The 17,167-nt window shown below is 42.9% G+C and overlaps 1 protein-coding gene across 3 annotated transcripts in view; it reads right to left on the bottom strand.

Annotated features, from left to right (window-relative positions):
- The window catches only part of HS3ST5 (heparan sulfate-glucosamine 3-sulfotransferase 5), a 260,177-nt gene extending 247,287 nt beyond the window's left edge, over nucleotides 1-12,890 (bottom strand). For all 3 annotated transcript variants that reach the window (XM_046676490.1, XM_046676489.1, XM_046676491.1), the window contains exon 1: nucleotides 12,810-12,890. The gene's annotated coding sequence lies outside the window, so the exon portion shown is untranslated. The remainder of the gene's footprint in view (nucleotides 1-12,809) is intronic.
- Between the last annotated feature and the right edge of the window lie 4,277 nt (nucleotides 12,891-17,167).

The raw sequence follows: 17,167 nt of genomic DNA, 5'->3' as shown, positions 1-17,167 counted from the left end.
TCAGGGCTAATCTTCCTCAAAATAAACAAACAACCAAAAAATGTATAACAGGCTAATTTGGATAAAAATTAGGTAACTGGTTCAAAAATATGGTGGGATAGAAACATAATGAAAGTGTTATTTCTTTGTTATGGTGGGTTGTGTCTGGGGGATGGTTTCATTAAGAGTTGGCAGAGAAGAAAGATAGACTTTGGATATAGCTGTTGGGCATGTGAACATGTGCAGAGGTGGAGAGAGGCGACTCAAGAAGTTTCACTGCATCCAGGATTCAAACGCCTCGTTTACTATTTTTGGCTGTCAAAGTAGTGTTTCTTTCACTTAATGTTAAGGCACATTTCAAGACAAAATGAAAAAAACAAAAGAAAACAAAAAGAAAAAAAACAAGCCCACTAAGCTCTATGCAGGTTTATGTGACCCTGCAAGCTTTGCTCTAATAATTTTCCATTTAGAGCTTCTAGACTGAGTTCCAGGTTTACCTCCTCCTGGAAGTACCTCCTCACTCCTTTCCCTCACAGCCTCTTCTCTGTTCCTCTACTCTTCTTTAATATCGCATGTAACTATGATTTCATGCCACAAGGATTCACTGAGCACTCACTGTATGTCAGGCAACATTTTACCAAACTTAGGGTACATTGGTGAACAAAACTTGTTCTCAGTGGAGTTTACATTCTAGTTGGTGGGAGGGGAGAAATGACAATGAATTAATCCAAACTTAATTGTAATGTAATAATTTACTTTCTCATCTGACTCCTTAAAACCAGAGAACTGTGTTTTGTTCATCCCTATAGCACAGAGTAGGCCCCCAATAAGTATTTGCCTAACGACTGAATATAGGATTCTGAGTGACGATAATATTAAAAGTCAAAAATGTTCTTAAAAGAGAATATTTGAGTGTTTATTCCTCAGTACTAATTTAAGAACAAGCACAGTAATTAGAGTACTTGCATAGTAGAGTTTCCAATTTTATAGATCTAATTTTGGAAAGTTTTATAGTGGAAACATTGAGTTGTCAAACATACCCAATTTCAGTGATCACAATACTTCTTTTTAGTCAATGTCCTTGAATCCTATAAGCTGTTTGCAGTGAAGCTTCTTCTATTCTTGGTTGGTTTCTAAAGCACAAAATAAAAATAAGCCTCCATTCTTAATAGGATTTAAATACCAATATATTCTAAGGCTCGGTAGGGCTTTAAATTTAGGTGTTAGTGAAAGTCTGCAGTTTAATATGCAAAATAATTCTTTAACGTTCTTAACTGAATGTTCACTTAGGTATTTATATTTAGTATCCATACAAATGCTGTTTCTCAGAATTTACTTTTTGTAAAATCTCTTTGAAATTCAGATATGCTCCTGAAATGTTTTCCTCTAAATACCCTTGTCAGAATGATTAGTGTTTGAGAAGAAGGAGGGTACAGTGCCCAGTCTGGGGTTGTGGACACAGTCCACTGTCACAATGTACTTGTGGATAATGGTAAGTATCCAACTAGCGGGCTGGCCACATCCTTTGTGGAATCTCCATCATTTACAGGGCTGTAGGCTGTGCTGGGCAGCCCTCTTGCTCCTTAGCTTATGTCCACTAGAGGGTGAGTGGGAGAGAAGGAAAAAAAAAAAAAAACAAAAGGAGTTTAGCAAGACTGCTGAACATTTCGATGATGTTAATTTTTTGGAGGATTAATTTTGGATTTCTTTATTCATATTCATCCTGCCTCTTATTGCCATGGATACATAAGTTGATTTTCATGAATATAGCATTTATAATGGCAAGTTATAAGACGGCAGTATATTATATTGAGTCTATTTTTACAACCTGAAAAATAAATGCCATTCAGATAACTTAAAGCAGCATTGTGAAAACACACTAGGCTATCTCAGTAAAAACAGCTTCCAGAGATACATCATCGTATTTTTTGATTCAGATTTTAGACCTCCAGTAAATATTTCAGAATTGGGTTCCATGAGTGTGAGAAAATATATTCAGTTCTAGGACTGGTTGTACTGATAATGCCATAATAAGTTGATCTGTTTACATATCTCGAGTGATATATTTAAGCAATGAAGGTAGCAAATGCCATTTAAGTTAAGGATTGCTAGTTTTAGTGCTCTTCTCTGTCCTTCTGAAAGTCAGCATCAGCTATCTATGCACTGTGGAGTGATGACGTCAGGAACGCGCTATCGCTCAAAATATCGACTACCTCTCGCGATGTTTGGAATTCCACCGTTTTATGTTCCTGCTTTGTAAGAATTGCCAGATGGGAGCAAGACAGGGCAGTGGAAATGGAATAATAGGGATAGGAGCAGATAGGGCAAGCCTGTATTATATGAAAGAATGGATGGAAATTGCAATCAACTTTAAAATTGAGAGTATATATAAAATCCTAAATTTGACTGCATATGCTTTTCAAATACTCTATAAACCAGAGTCTTCTATAGGGTTAAGTACAAAAGAAAAAAAGAAGGAAAAAGGGGGGTGGAAAACGAAAAGCAATAGTGTCTTAATAACTTCAGAAATTATTAATTTACATGGGTTAATTGTGTTTCTATCTCTAGCATCCAAACACCTCCACTACCCCCCACCCCCGCCCTCAACAGACACACAGACTCAGACACAAAAACGCTGACACACAACTCCAGACTGGGAGCCCATGGCTGGCATTGGACTACTTCTTATTCCTTATACAATCTGCCTGTTTTCAAAAAAAAACACAAACCACTTTCCTAGTTACTGTTTTGCTTTCTTTTTGTAACCATAGACACTCCCACGTAGCACAAGCTCAATTCCAGCCAAACTGTGTGTGTATTTTTAAAGAAAGAAACAGGGCTTCTAGTTCTGTGTTAGCAAAGTCACCTCTTTTGCTGCCAGTACTAATGCTAAACATATAATAATACTTTATTGTCATGAGCAGGAATCTGCTTTGCTAATTAAATGCAGCTGTCAGTAATTACTACTTGTCAGTGTAATCTATTTTAGGGAGCTCTGCTTTAAATGATAAAAGATGGGTCTGATATTGAGAGGGTGGGATAGGCAAGGTGACTGCTTACTTCCTCAGATCAGAAACTTACTCTTTTTTTATGATGAATGAGTAACTTTATTGTGAAGATATCTTAACTGGGTTATTCTGCGTTAGCACATGAGTGATAACGTTTGAAATTAAATAATTCTTTTAATATCTGAAATCTAAATGTCCCCTCCTTTATAATACCAAAAAGTACTATGACTTCCACAGAGTTAAAAATGCATCATGACGGCAATCTATAAGAAAAGCATCAATGGTGAAGTCACCGTAGTCTTCACCATCAAATATTGAGTTCAGTACAAATGCCCTTCTAATTCTCACAAACTGGATTAGACCGAGAAGAATCATTTTGAAAGGTGTCGGGGGCGCAGGAGGAGTAACTGTTTCTTGTCTGCATTTTTCACATATCCAACCAGGTTTTCTCTGGGAAAATGCTTAGACTTCAGTTTAGGCCTTTGAAATTTGCAAATGAAAAAATTCATGGCCTTTGCGTGTAATAGTAACTCATCTTAAGTTTATCTTAACTGATTCTGAAATGAGCCTAAAACTCTTTGAAGCCCTAGATCCGCCTGAGTTAAAGCAATGTCAGGACAAGGGTAACGGCAGCCTGATTTGCTCCATGGGGTAGGCACTGGGGCTGCCACAGATGCTGGCATTGTGTCCCGGGTCGAAGGGAGTAGACCTTTTGCCCTCACCTCCCCTTACTTCCCCTGACATTTAAAATGAATGTGGTGGCAGTGGGAAAGGGAAGCCGGAGTCTCCAGGAGCGAAGTGATGGGGTAGTGGAAGGATCAATGGAGGAAAAAAAAGAAGCGTAGCAGGGTGTCTGAGGGAGGCCTGGCGCACAAGTGGCTTTACCCCACACAGGCCGAAAGACTTATCACACCCCTCACAGCATCCTGACTGCCTCATCCTTCTTCTCCCACCATCTGTTTTATATCCAACACTCCAATAGTCCTCGTGTTACTGGATAATTAATTATCTTGTTATAGGTCCCAACAAATTTGGCAGCTACTCTTCTGAATACAGCACATTTAAACAGAATTAATAATTTGGTTGTTCGTCCCAGGAGGAAAAAAAAAGAAAGCCTTCCAGATGGAAAATATGAAAAAAAGTAGAACTACCTAAAGGTACTTTTGAAATATAGTAGGTAAAACACACTAACTTGTATTCTTTTTGCTCGTGCTCCTCCTTTGGCTAAAGGATGCAAGGTCCAGGGGAAATGGTATAAATTCTCCCTTTTTTCCATGGCATAAATTCTTACCTTCTTTATAGAGAAAATGTGGGTTATTCCAGATATTTGTAAAAAACTAAAATGTTAAAAATTCCAAGGGATCAGCATCTCCCTGAAGAAAGAAAACAGTGAATAGCCAGTGAGCTCCTTAAAAAGGAGGGTTATTCAAAGGGAAAACTAAGACAAACATGGATAGTGGTGGGACCTCTAAAAGTTTCTGACTTCTACGGATTCCCACAACCACAATTTCACTGCATCCTTCAATGGCCCACATACGCCACACTCATTCTTTTGAATGAGCCGATGATATTCCTGCAATATAGTAGGTGCTCAATGAGTAGCTGCCAAATATATAAGTAATGATTTTGAGTTATCATCAAGGTGTTGATTCTTGGTGCCCACTCCAGATGGTTGAAGCCAGTGAATGATACTTGGTGGCGAGTGTTGAGACAGGACAGCCAGAGGTATGCTTCCTACCTCTGGTCTGGTGATGATCAGAGTCAGAAGAGCATGGACCTTGTCTCCTCATGTGAGCATCCACAGGTTCCACAGGGCAGCACGCTCACCAAGATCTCCAGTTCCCTTCTCTGCACTACGCCCCCTCCTAAGTGCCAACTTGGGAAGCTGAGATCCACTTGGCTGTCCTCTAGAAGAACAAAAAAGTCCTCTTGAAGCCTACTTTAGGTATCAAGGAATCCTGGCACAAAGACTGTAACATGTGCAATTACCAGAATGCCTACCCCAGCCCCGTGTTGGGTAAGGGATGAAGGGGCAAGCCCAGGCTTCTAGGGCTGGTCTCCCCAGACAGTAGATCACTGGGTGCAGGAAGGCAGCACTGCGTTAACCACAATTAGGGATTTTCTAATATTTTTCTCTCTCGGCATAATTATTCATATACCCCCTTTCACTTTCAAAAGTATCTCAGCTTGGATGGCAAATTCTATGATCACCTGTTTATAACACATATAAGTCTTTCATTCAGCTTTCTGACATTTTGCCTTCAGAAATATTTTGGAAGGCAAAATTGTCATGTCTGGGTAACAAACTAGAGGAGGAGAAGGAGAAATATAAGATGATCCCAAGGTGCCTATGTTCCTACTATGATCCTGGTAACTATCCTTGTTGGTTTCTGACTTTTCTTGGGTGCCTGGACAATGATATTGCCAACACAGAAGAGCAAAACAACAAAGCATTTGAGAAGAGGTAACATTAAGAAAGCAAGGGTAGGGGCCACCCCATGGCTGAGTGGTTAAGTTCGCGTGCTCCACTTTGGCAGCCCTGGGTTCCTGGTTTGGGTCCTGGGCACAGACCTACAGACCACACATAAAGCCATGCTGTGGCAGCATCCCACATAGAAGTACTAGAATGACTTGCATCTAGGATACACAACTATGTATTGGGGCTTTGGGGAGGAAAAAAAAAAAGGGAGATTGGCAACAGATGTTAGCTCAGGGCCAATCTTAAAAAAAAAAAAAAAGGAAAGGAAAAAAAAGCAATGGTGTATAAAAACTGTGAAGCTCTTGATCTTTTTGTTGGTAAGTCCAGAGTAGGGAGTTCCTCATTTAAAGGATACCAGCATTTGTGGAATTCAGAAACTCCAAAACTAAATGCTATTATAGTAACCCTTGACTGTCCAGTCATCCATTTCAGAATGGACAGGGTATAAGAAGATATACACCTGATTAAGAAAAAATAATTCTATCTGTAGGAAATCAGGCAATAATAATTATAGCTAATATTTATTAAGATTTTGTATATGCCCAGCACTTCTATCAGGACAATAGGCAATGATGTTCTTCCCTTTAAAGAGTCATATATTAGGGCTAAGTGGGTCCTGCACATCTAGTCTAGATTTGGGAACAGAGGAATATAACTATACCGAAATAAAAATAAAATGGAAACAAGTACTCCCACTAGTTACCAATCCACGTACTGGCCATCATTCTCTGTGCACTCCCGTATCTGTCCTGTTTTCTGCTTCTGCCCTCTCTTCATGTCCCCTCTGCCTGGAGATCTCAGCTCTCTGCTTTTTAGATTCTGAGATGCCCAGAGGAAGAAACTCTGTGTCTGCCCCATTATACCATGAGCCAAGTACCATAGAAATAAAGATGACAAGAACACAATCCCGGCCCTTGAGAGGCACACAGTCAAGCGGACAATGGAACGGTCGTTGGGCCTTTTCTGGCTATTCTCAGGAGGCAGGAACCCTTCAGATCTGCAGGAATACTGGAGCTCCCTGGTGATGGGCCTTTCCACTTCTCCACGCTGGGTGCCTGGGAAGAAGAGCCCCTTTCCAGTGCTCTTTGATCCTATGCTATTTCATATCACTCAGAAAAAGTAAGACAATTGGGATAGTCAGGTCACAGGTAGCTGGCTCACCAGATGAGGAAGTCCCTCTAGGAATGGGATTTCCAATAGCATGGAGAAGTGTCCGCATCCTACCACTGCATCCAGAGCATGGATGCAACTATTTAGCAGGAGCTTGGCAGTGATTTAAATCTATTTAGAAACAGATCCAATAGTTTACTAAAAATTAATATGGTTCTCATTCCTTGCTTTAGTGGCCATTACATGTACACAGGAAAATAGTGTGATACATCAAAGCCAAGAAATTAACCTTTACTGAAGAAAATAAATCCCTCTTTTTTCACAGGCAGAGGGAGATACAGAGGCATGGATTTCAAAGCCCAGAAATCCAGGGATGGTGCTGAGGGCCAAACTGCTACTGAGAAGTCCGTTGGTGTGGGTGCTAAGCGTGGGCTCTGATGGAGATAGCACGGGCTTGGGTCATTGTTCCACCCCTCTAACTATGGGACTTCTCTAGGCCTCAGTTTCCTCATCTGTGAAATGGAAATACTAAGGACATATGTCCCATTGAATGCTTTGTGGGAATGAAATGTGTTAAGATCTGTCAAATGCTTGGTGCACAGTAAATTTAATTAAATCTTAGCTATTATCATTTATTTTTTTACAAAGATAAAGACATAAACAGGTATATACATTGTGAAAAAACAACATGGAAGAACATGAGTTTCTAAGCTTTATTCTAAGTGTAAAGTGGGGATACCTGGGGAGCTACCAGAATTAAATGACTAAAAAAAAAAAAATCTAAGAATAAAATTAAACTTAACCTTTAAATCAAGTTATTCAAGTTTAATGGCCAGAGTCAGGAAATAGCTTTTAACTTTAAACCATGAACTCTAGATGGTATAAAAAATATAAAGAGAGGGGCCGGCCTGTTGGCGCAGCAGTTAACTGCGCACGTTCTGCTTCAGTGGCCCGGGGTTCGCCGGTTCGGATCCCGGGTGCGGACATGGCACCGCTTGGCAAGCCATGCTGTGGTAGGCATCCCACATATAAAGTAGAGGAAGATGGGCACGGATGTGAGCTCAGGGCCAGTCTTCCTCAGAAAAAAGAGGAGGATTGGCAGCAGATGTTAGCTCAGGGTTAATCTTCCTCAAAAAAAAAAATTAAATAAAAAAATACATATAAAGAGAAATTTCTGTGTATCCTAATACTTTGAACTCATATTGGATATAAAGATAAATATTTCACTGCTTTTAGCAAAACCTTTTGTTCTTCCCCATTAACTATATCTGTATAAGAGGATACATCTTCCAAAGAATTGTATGAATATTTATAGCTGGGCCTTGCAAGAAAAAACTGTGAAGTAGCTGGCCCAAAAGCCCCCTCTCACTTTCTGTGCTTGACACAAGCCTTTTAAATCCAGTAACATTTTAATCAAGTTGAAGTCTTGAAACACATACTTCTTCTCTTCATACCCTTCCCTCAACAGTAAGAGAATTCACAGAATCTGTGCTTCATAATGGAGAACAACCAATTCAAATGTATATACACACACCCACACACACACCCCCCCACATATAGACATAGCATAGACAAACATAATAGATATAGAGAGAATAATGTACCCATCCTTTTTACCCATTTGTGATGTCATGGTGATGTTAAAGATGACGATGATAACAGCTGTATCAATTACTACTTCCTGAACCTTTACTATAAGGACACTCTATGCTAGGCATTTTACATATATTATCTTATGGAAATCTAGAACTGGTATTTCCATAGCCATATAACAGATAAGATTACCAAGAATTAGACAGGTTAAGCAATTTGCCCAAGACCCTACAGCTAAAAAGCCATGAATCAGGAATTCTAATTCAGCCAGCTCTCCCTGACTCCAGTCCTTATACTATAATAAATACCTTATTTATGTTGAGGCACGCGCAGAATTATTGTGATCTTTTTCATTGACTCTAGTTAGCTATGACAAACAGCAAGACGGTGACATTTTAATATGTTCCTAAATAGTTCCCCAAACTATACTCAGATTGTAAGACTGTCAGTGTTTACGACAGGACGGTTCTCCTACCTCATTAGTAGTGTAAAGATTGGTACTTAATGTTAATTATGTCTTATATGCATTTTTAAAATAAAAGGTACAATTTCAGGCAGTTTTCCTTTTGTCGACTTCTAAATTTCAACATTTTAATCAGTTTATTATTTCAGCCTCCTTACACTGTCCTCTTCCTTCTAGCTCAGATAAAGATGATTATTGCACAGCATTTCATAGATAGTAATGTCCTGAGATCCTCATGAAAAAAAAGTCTATTCAATATTAAATCACAATCTTAAAACTAGGCAATTATAAAGACATTTAAAGTTTCTTTACCTTTAAACTAGCAATTTCTAGAATACCCCACATCAGTTCATGTAGTAAACATTAATTGGATGCCTACTGTATACCACATGGGTCAGAGCAGAATACGTTTCTTTTCACACCTTCACATAAAACTCTGATTCCTTTGGCAAGTACCATGCCGTAACACATAACATTGACCTCTGTGCAAGAAGTTCACATTATAAGGATATTATGGGAAGCATAAAACATTCAGCATCAGATCCTCTGAGCTATTAAAACTACTTAAATATGGCATCAGTTCTTAAGTTACTTAATTTAAAAGTAGCTGAACCTAAGAAAATTATTGAGTCCATTAAAAACTACATTAAGTTATAGCACGGCCCTAGCATCGCTCTAGTTCAGGTTATGTCAGTGCTTCATGACAATCGCCTTCCTTAAGAATTCCATCTAAGATGAAAACTGTCATAAATCTCAGTTTCTAGAATGTATTTGCCTCACAACTTAACCTGCTCCCCACTTGGCCTCCTATTTAAGTAAACAAAAAAAAAATCTGTTCAAGAGCAGTGGCATAGCACAGTGGACCGTGTGGGCTCAAATGTCAGCTCTGCTATTTAGTAGGTGTAGAGCTTGAGCCGTTTAATTAGGCTCAGCGAGCCTCATTTTCTTCATCTCCTAAACAGGATAATAATAATCCCCATTTTACCTACTGATTTCCCCTCTGTAAAATGGGGGAGGGCAGGGTGGCTACCAGAATTAAGTGAGCTAATATTAGTAGAGGTCTTTGACAGTGGCAGTCACACACTGAAGGTTATGATAAGTGTTTCTTAAATAAATAGTTCAAAAAAGTTCAGTATGCTACCAATTTCTAACATCAAACTATTTGAGCATTTATAAGCACCATTCTCAAGACGATGCTGACTTCACAAACCACATATGGCACAAAGGGGACTCTCTTCCTATTCTTCAAAGGTATTAGACAAAACACAGATATATACATAACATAAGTAGATATATAAATATAAAGATACACTCCATATGTATACATGTATGTATCTGTACACAGAAGCATATGTGTATACATACAAAACTTACCCACCTCCCATGCACAATCTAGGTAAAGTGGTCTGAAGTCAAACCAGCTCCTCAACCCTTTCTTAATACTGACATAGCTTTCTTTCATAAAACTTTTCAAGAATATGGAAAATAATCCATTGTACCAAATGTTAATTGAGACATGATAACAGAACTTGCATATAAGATTTAGAGAGGTTCATTTATCCTGGCCATACATTCTGTGGATCTCCAGATATAATCTCTTGCTTCTACTTTTAATAAGTGTTAGCTGCTCTGAAATGTTTTTGACTTAGATCAGTGATTTTTCAATGTAGTTATTAATATCTTGCTTTAATTGCATTTCTGTAAAGGTTAGGATAACATCATGACTCTCAGACACAAATATTGATTCTAGAGTGAGCAAAACTTGTCAACAATTAAATTGGATTGCAGGAAAAATCTTACTTTTGCTGGTTTTAAAGAATTCATATTAAATTCACAGAAAAATTAAAGAGTAGGATTTTTCTAAATAGTAACAATTTAGGTCATAAGGAAAGTTTAACTAGCTATTTTGTTTTGAGATCCCCCTCTGACCAAAAAAGGAAAGAATCCGAATGCAAATCTCTGTGGTTTGAATAATTATTCCCTTGACTTCTTCTCTCCTTTCAAACTATTCACCTTTTCTTAAAACAAAACAAACTATAATTCCATTACCAAACAGTAACTCCTCACTTAATTGCAATAATCTCAGAATATGAAAATATTTGAATAAAGTATTAAAAAGAAATTTAAAAATCACGCATATAAAGACAAATAAAATATACAAGCATTTACATAATTTCAATGGCACAGACCTAGTGTTACTTACTGCTCACGCTCTATTCTCAGAGTTTTTAGCATCATTTTTAGCAAGCGTTCCCTCCTCTGCCAGCTTCCTTTACTAGGAAGTTACCTTGAGAGTTATTTCATTCATGAATGAATGTCCCTAAAATAAAAGACCATCCTGCCAGACATGTCAAGAGAGTCAAAGAAAATTCTTCTTAACTAAAATTTCCATCAGCTATTTCCTTTTTCTAAAAAATCCTAGATAACCACTTTTGTTAACCTGCTCTTTTACATATAATTGCATTTTTAAGAGATGTTACTATTTCTGAGATTATAAAAATAAAGAGATGAGAAAAGGAGCAAAATATTTGTTGTGTTCTATGAACTTGAGTTCGCTTTTTCAATGTAACAGGAACATTTGCATTTACTCATAAATGAATACTAATGACATATGCAGATCTGGCACTGCTCCACAGAAATCAATACACAGAAAGCTAGAGCAGTGCACAGATAGTTACATTTCTCCAAAGTATTCAGACAAAGAGCAAGAAGATTAAAGTCAACATCAATTCTCTAAAGTTGAGTCATATCTAAATGACATGGTGGGTTAAGAAGAATGGTAGAATTTATGGTGAAAGCAAAGTTCGCTAGTTAACATCTTGTATCATTTTTGAGTCAACAACTCTTTGTTGACTACTTACTTTGGGCAAGAAGCTGCTTCCCTAAGGAAGCCACTGTTCTGCAGTTCTTTTTACACAGCGTAGGAGTAAGCAGCCTGCTTCTACTGAAAATCCTTCCTTGTTATTTAAAATAACACCCAGCTCAGCTTTGCTCATTGTGTGTGCTCTTGTGCTCAATAAATACTTTTGAATGAGTGAAAATTCAGCGAGTAAGAAGGTTATTCATTCAAAAACATCTGTGTATGCCTGCAAAATGGTAAGGACAATGATGCACGCATAAGCAACCCACTGTGGGCAGCACCTTGTCACAAAGATGTCAAAGGGAGCAACTTCCAATACTAAAACTTAGGTATGAGGTCTGGCTTAACCTAGAAACCATGATCCTAGTACTTCTGTGAAACTCCATTGGATACTATCTTCAGAATTTCCCATACAATCTGCTTTAGGCATCGATTGAAATATTACTTTATATTATTAATGATGTTTCTATACATTTTATTAATTGAGAAAAGAATATTTTAAAACAGCCCAGAGGAACATGCAAGGGGCCAGAACAGTATGACTGTTGAGACTCTCCGGACTGGAGGCAGTTAAATTTAAGCAACAGTTTCCTCCCCATCACTATGTTTCTCGTAGTATCTTCTGCGTCTCCATCAGTCCACTGGTGAAGGACTTCATCTTCCTAAAGTAAAGAACCCTACTTGGCTGCTCATTCAGTCACTGCAAGCAAATACAGGGAGGAAGGTAAGTAGTATTGTTTTCATTTCTCCTTTTAAGAGTTTCACCAGCAGGAACTAGTAAGGTAACTTAAAAAAAAAATCTGCTACAACATAATTGATAGCAATAAAAAACATTTTTAAAAATAGTTTTGATATCCAAATTGTAATCCCTTTTATTATCTTCTCTTCAACTTTGTCTTGGAATAGAAGCTGAATATATTTGAAATAAATTGTAACGTGGAAACATTTGTCTAAAGCCCTGAAATATGTCAAAACTACTGAGCAGAAGCTTTCAGAAGCGCCAGCTTTCTATGACTTCTCGCAAATCAGTTTAGAAAGGCACCCGGTTACAGAAAGGACGCCCACCCAATCTTGCTCCCACCCCAACCCGACCCCGCACGCTATTTATCAGACGACGTTTACATAAATCAGAGAAGAGTTACAGTGCAATTAAATGTATCCACGAAGTAATATGATATAAAGCACTTTGCAAATATTAAACTTGCCCTTAAGGGAGCAATGTTTTCCATGAAGAAGCTGGTATGGGGTTGGGGGTGGGGGGGGGGCGGGCTAGGGAGAGAAGGAGGCAGGGAGGGAGGGAGAGAGAGACAGACCCACCGGGTGAGGACTGGGGACACCACGGATCTGAGCAGCAGCTCCCTTGGGTGGGTGCCCTGAAGCACTCAGGAAGCGAAGCCGGAGAGCCGAGCCCACCAAGGTGAAGTGACTCCGGAGTTGTGGCGGAGGTCTGCTCGCCGTGCACCTGGAACCGCCAGGTAGAGGCATCTACCCGAAGCTGCGCGCTCCTTCTCCGCTTCCCTAAACCAAGGCGGTCGCCTCAGTTCCCGAAGCACGAGTCTCTGCGCTCCAGTCAGTGGCCACAGCGACCTCGAGCATCTCTTAGTAATAACAATGTGACCACCCCCTCGAGTGCATCCACCTCCTGTGTGTGTGTGTGTGTGTGTTGGGGGGCGGGTGCGAAGGTGCGTGAACTGGGGCTGCGAGGGGGCGGGGACTGGCGCTGCGATGGGTGGGGGCCGGCTGGGCGGTGATCGCACCCGGCTCGCAAGTTAACTAAGCCTCTGCCTGCCCTCTCTCGGGATTCGCAGCCCCCCACTCCCCCACAGCCGTCTCACGCTCCAAGGGACAGCCCCACAGCACCCCGGGAAGTGGCCGAGCGCGAGCCCCCAAACTCTGCCAAGCGCAGTTAACACGGGTGTCCTCTCTCCCTCAAAGAGAGCCCAGAGCGCTGAGCCCAGCTCTGGGCGAGAGACAGACAGCCCGACAACTGACTGACACCGATGACTCTCAATTTACCCCGGTAATCGCCCTGCCGTTTCCCATCTCGCACTAGTTTAACCCCGAGCCCCCGCGAACGTCTCGAAAGTCCTCCCCAGGCAGTGCCCAGTAGAACCGCGCCCCACAAAGTGCTTTTGGCTGGCATCACACGGATGCCCCTCCTCGGCGATGTCCCGCCTGTCCTTTCCCCCCAAATCAACGAGGTTCCAGCCCGCCGTACCCGGCAGCCCCTCCCCGGCGCGAGGCGGGCAGCCCGCCCTGCTCACCATCGTCCCCGGCGGCGGCGGCGCGGGCGGGGGCCCAGGGCGCAGGGGTCGGCGGAGGGTCGCGCCGGGCCACCGGGCGGCTCCTGCAGTGCCGGCGGCAGTTGGTCCAGTAGTTTCGGATGCCGGGGTTTCGGCTCGGCGGAGAGAGTGTCGGCGTGAATGGGAGCGAGCGAGCGGGGCTGTGCGTGCGCGCGTGAGAGTAAGAGGCGGGCGGCGGCGGCGGCGGCGAGGTCCCAGGCGGGGAGCCGGGAGGAGGAGGAGGCGGGCGAGAAGTAGTGGAGTTTAGGGCGCGTTTCCCTCACTTCCCGGGGAGGCCCGAGCCAGGTGCGGCAGGGCGCGCTCCCGCGGCGCGGGCACGACACGGGCGGCCGCGGGAGCCCGAGTCCGCGCAGTGCCGGGGCCCGCAGCCGCTCTGCGGGAGGAGGTGCGCATCCTCCCCGCCCCACGCGGGCGCCGGCGCGGCCCCGGACTCAGCCCCGAGGGGCGAGCCTCCGGCGTCTTCGGTGACCGCTCCTTGGGCAGCCGGCTCCCTCCCGATTTGCCCAAAAGAGCAACAGTCAGTGCGGCTGGGATCTTCCCTTCCTGGGTCTCGGAGCCGCCGGTGCCAAGCTGTACGGGCGCCCCGCTCCCCGCGGCTGGCGCTGTCACGGCCGCCGCCCGGCCCCGGCGCGCCCGAGCCGGCAGCTGCCTCTCGGAGCCGTGCCCAGCTGTGTGCGCGTGTGTGTGTCTAAGTGAATCTCTTCCCCTCCATCACTCGGGCGCGCGGGAGGGACCGGGTTCCCGGCGACCAGCTGCAGAGTGCCTGCCAGTCCACACCCTCCTGGCTCTCTCCCCACCCACCCCGCCCCTACTCCTCCACGCCCTCTTTCTCCTCCCGCTGCTCCTCCTCCCACTGCCGCTCCCGAGCTCCCAAAGGCAGAGGAGAAACCGCAGCGAAAAGGGCGGAGAAGGGTGGGGAAGGAAGCGCAGGTGTCTTCGGTCCGGAGATGGGCGCGCACACGGGAGTGGCGTGCCGCGGGGGGAGGGCAGGGCCTTAGGCGGAGAAGGGGGAGGAGAAGATTTACCCGGAGGCCGAGGTCCTGTGGTTGAGCCGCCGCGCATCCCACCCAGGCGCGGGAGCCGCGGGCCAGCAATGCTGTGGGGTGGCCGAGGAGGCGCGCAGGGCTCCCTGGCCGACTGAGGTCCAGCTTGGGGAAGCTGCGGAAGTGACCAGAGTGGCAGAACTCGGGGACATAGAAGTCGAAGGGACCCAATCTCCGAGGAGTTGAGATCGGTCTCGCTGGGGGTGAGAGGGGCCTGAACCCGGAGCTTGGGGCACACAGATGTCCAGGGAGCTCATGTGTGGCTCCAGTATGCCAGGCGGGAGAGCTGGAGGCTCTGAGGGGTCGGGCGGTGGCGGCGGCGATTCTGACTGCTGTGTGCATCCGGAGTCACAGGGGGCGATCACCGCCTAGCTGGGAAGCGGAGATCAGGGCTCAGCCTTCTTGCTGATTCCAAATCCCAAACCCGAGAGCCACATTCGCCTCTCCAATTCAGTCTATGTCCCTCCTACCCCTTGCTCCCAGAAAAACAGCGGGCCAGGGCACTCCAGGTGCTATTTACTTGCTCTTTGCCTGACTGAAAGGATGCCACTGATCTGAGACTGATTTGTTGCTGCTTCTCTCCCAACTCCAGTCCCTCCTGCAACATCTATCCCCATCCAACCAAAATTTCCCGGAATATAGTATCTTTCTCATTGATAAAGTTTTTCCTTCTGGAGTTTCATAAAAAAATCATAAGTAAACCTTTTCCTTTTTTTTTTTTTTTTTTGCTGTTAAGGTATTAGGTCTCTTTCTAATTCCATAGTACAAGTGCAGTACACAGTGAGGTCCTCCAGGCTGGAATCACAGTGTTATTGCTTATGACAGCTTGTCTGTTTTCAAATGACAGCCATAAAATGCAAAGTTTAGTCAGCCTGGGGTTGGTGGAGAGGACTGGTCCATCTAATTAGAGGTCTGTTAGGAAGATCACCAGCAACAACACTAGAAAGGATAGTGGTGCCTCCTCCAGTATCCATTCCTTTTTATTGTGGTAATTTCACTTTGCTAATTTAGGCAATCTGAAAATGAAAGGTCGATGCAATTCACAAGGCACAATATTTCTAGATTCTCATTCAACAGCCAGCCCCACCCCCCTCCCTAGGCCCACTCTCACCATCACCTCCAAAGGTCATGAGCTCAGATCTCAAACTGCACTTTTTAAATTTCAAGATACCAGTCCGAAGGACAAAGCACTGAGTTCTAGAAAGAGATAACTTAAACGTGAGTAAACTTATTTACCAACTACTCAGACAAAATCATAAGCTCAGCAGCAACAACAAAATGTATACTGTTTAATATATTGAGCAGGAGGAAAGATGGCTGTTTGCCAGATATGTGATCCATTAACCTCTTTAGCTCATTGTTGGCAACAATAGCAGACAATCACATTCTTATGTCTGAAAGACAAGGGATTGTTTTTTTCCCCATCTCAAAATCACAATACCACATTATAGTCTAAAAGGAACCGAAAACAATAAAAGTAATAAGAAAGGAAGAAACACAAGTTGCTTTTTTCTGAACAAATGTTGCTGTTCTGTTTTTCTGGAGGGGAAAAATGCTGATAAGCAATAAAGTCCACAAAAGCATGACAATAGATTTTGAAGAATGCATCACTCCGTCTATGAGTCTTTTTAATTAGTAACCTTTATTTAAAATGTTTATTTGTGTTATCTTTTTATTCCTATTCATTCTTCGTTTTGTGCCAGGAGATTACTGAGAAGGACGATGGGGTGAGATGAATCTGGTTTCTCACAATTCTGCCTGTTTCAGGTTGCTGCCTGGCAGGAGAGGAGCATCCAGCAGCCTGTGCTTCCTCAGCAATCTTAACTTCTCCTTGGAGGAGCCTTAGCTCTGTGGCTGATAGACTGTGAGACTGTCACAGAGGTTTTCCCAGCTTGTGCAAGATCACAGCTGGGGCTGGGAGCAGGTTTGACCCCAGAAACTGTGAAGCAAAGCCCTGGAAAGAATTTCTACCTCACCTAAGTTTGAAGGATTAGATCAGGGTATAGGCACTTTTTGTGTGTGCTGCTCTTGAACGCCTACAAATGACCTGGCCTTCTTGCCAGTTGAAGTTCAGAAGTGAGTGCATGGGGTCTAACATTTTTAGTAGAAACATTTTAGCCCTGTGCTAAATTAAACAAATACAATTAAACACCCGGCAGAGTGGCACATCCAAAAAATCTTTTCAAAATACAGTTTTGAAAACAGTCACAGATTCATTGGTTTGGTTGAGTCACGAAAGCCAAATAAAGAACACAGTAATGACAACATTTGGTTAATTAGGGTGTTCATTGGGTAGAGAATTTTTTTCCCTGAGCATCATCATACTCTC

Source organism: Equus quagga, chromosome 11, assembly GCF_021613505.1.
Source record: "Equus quagga isolate Etosha38 chromosome 11, UCLA_HA_Equagga_1.0, whole genome shotgun sequence".
Classification (NCBI taxonomy): Eukaryota; Metazoa; Chordata; class Mammalia; order Perissodactyla; family Equidae; genus Equus; species Equus quagga.
This window is presented reverse-complemented; position numbering and strand designations above follow the sequence as displayed.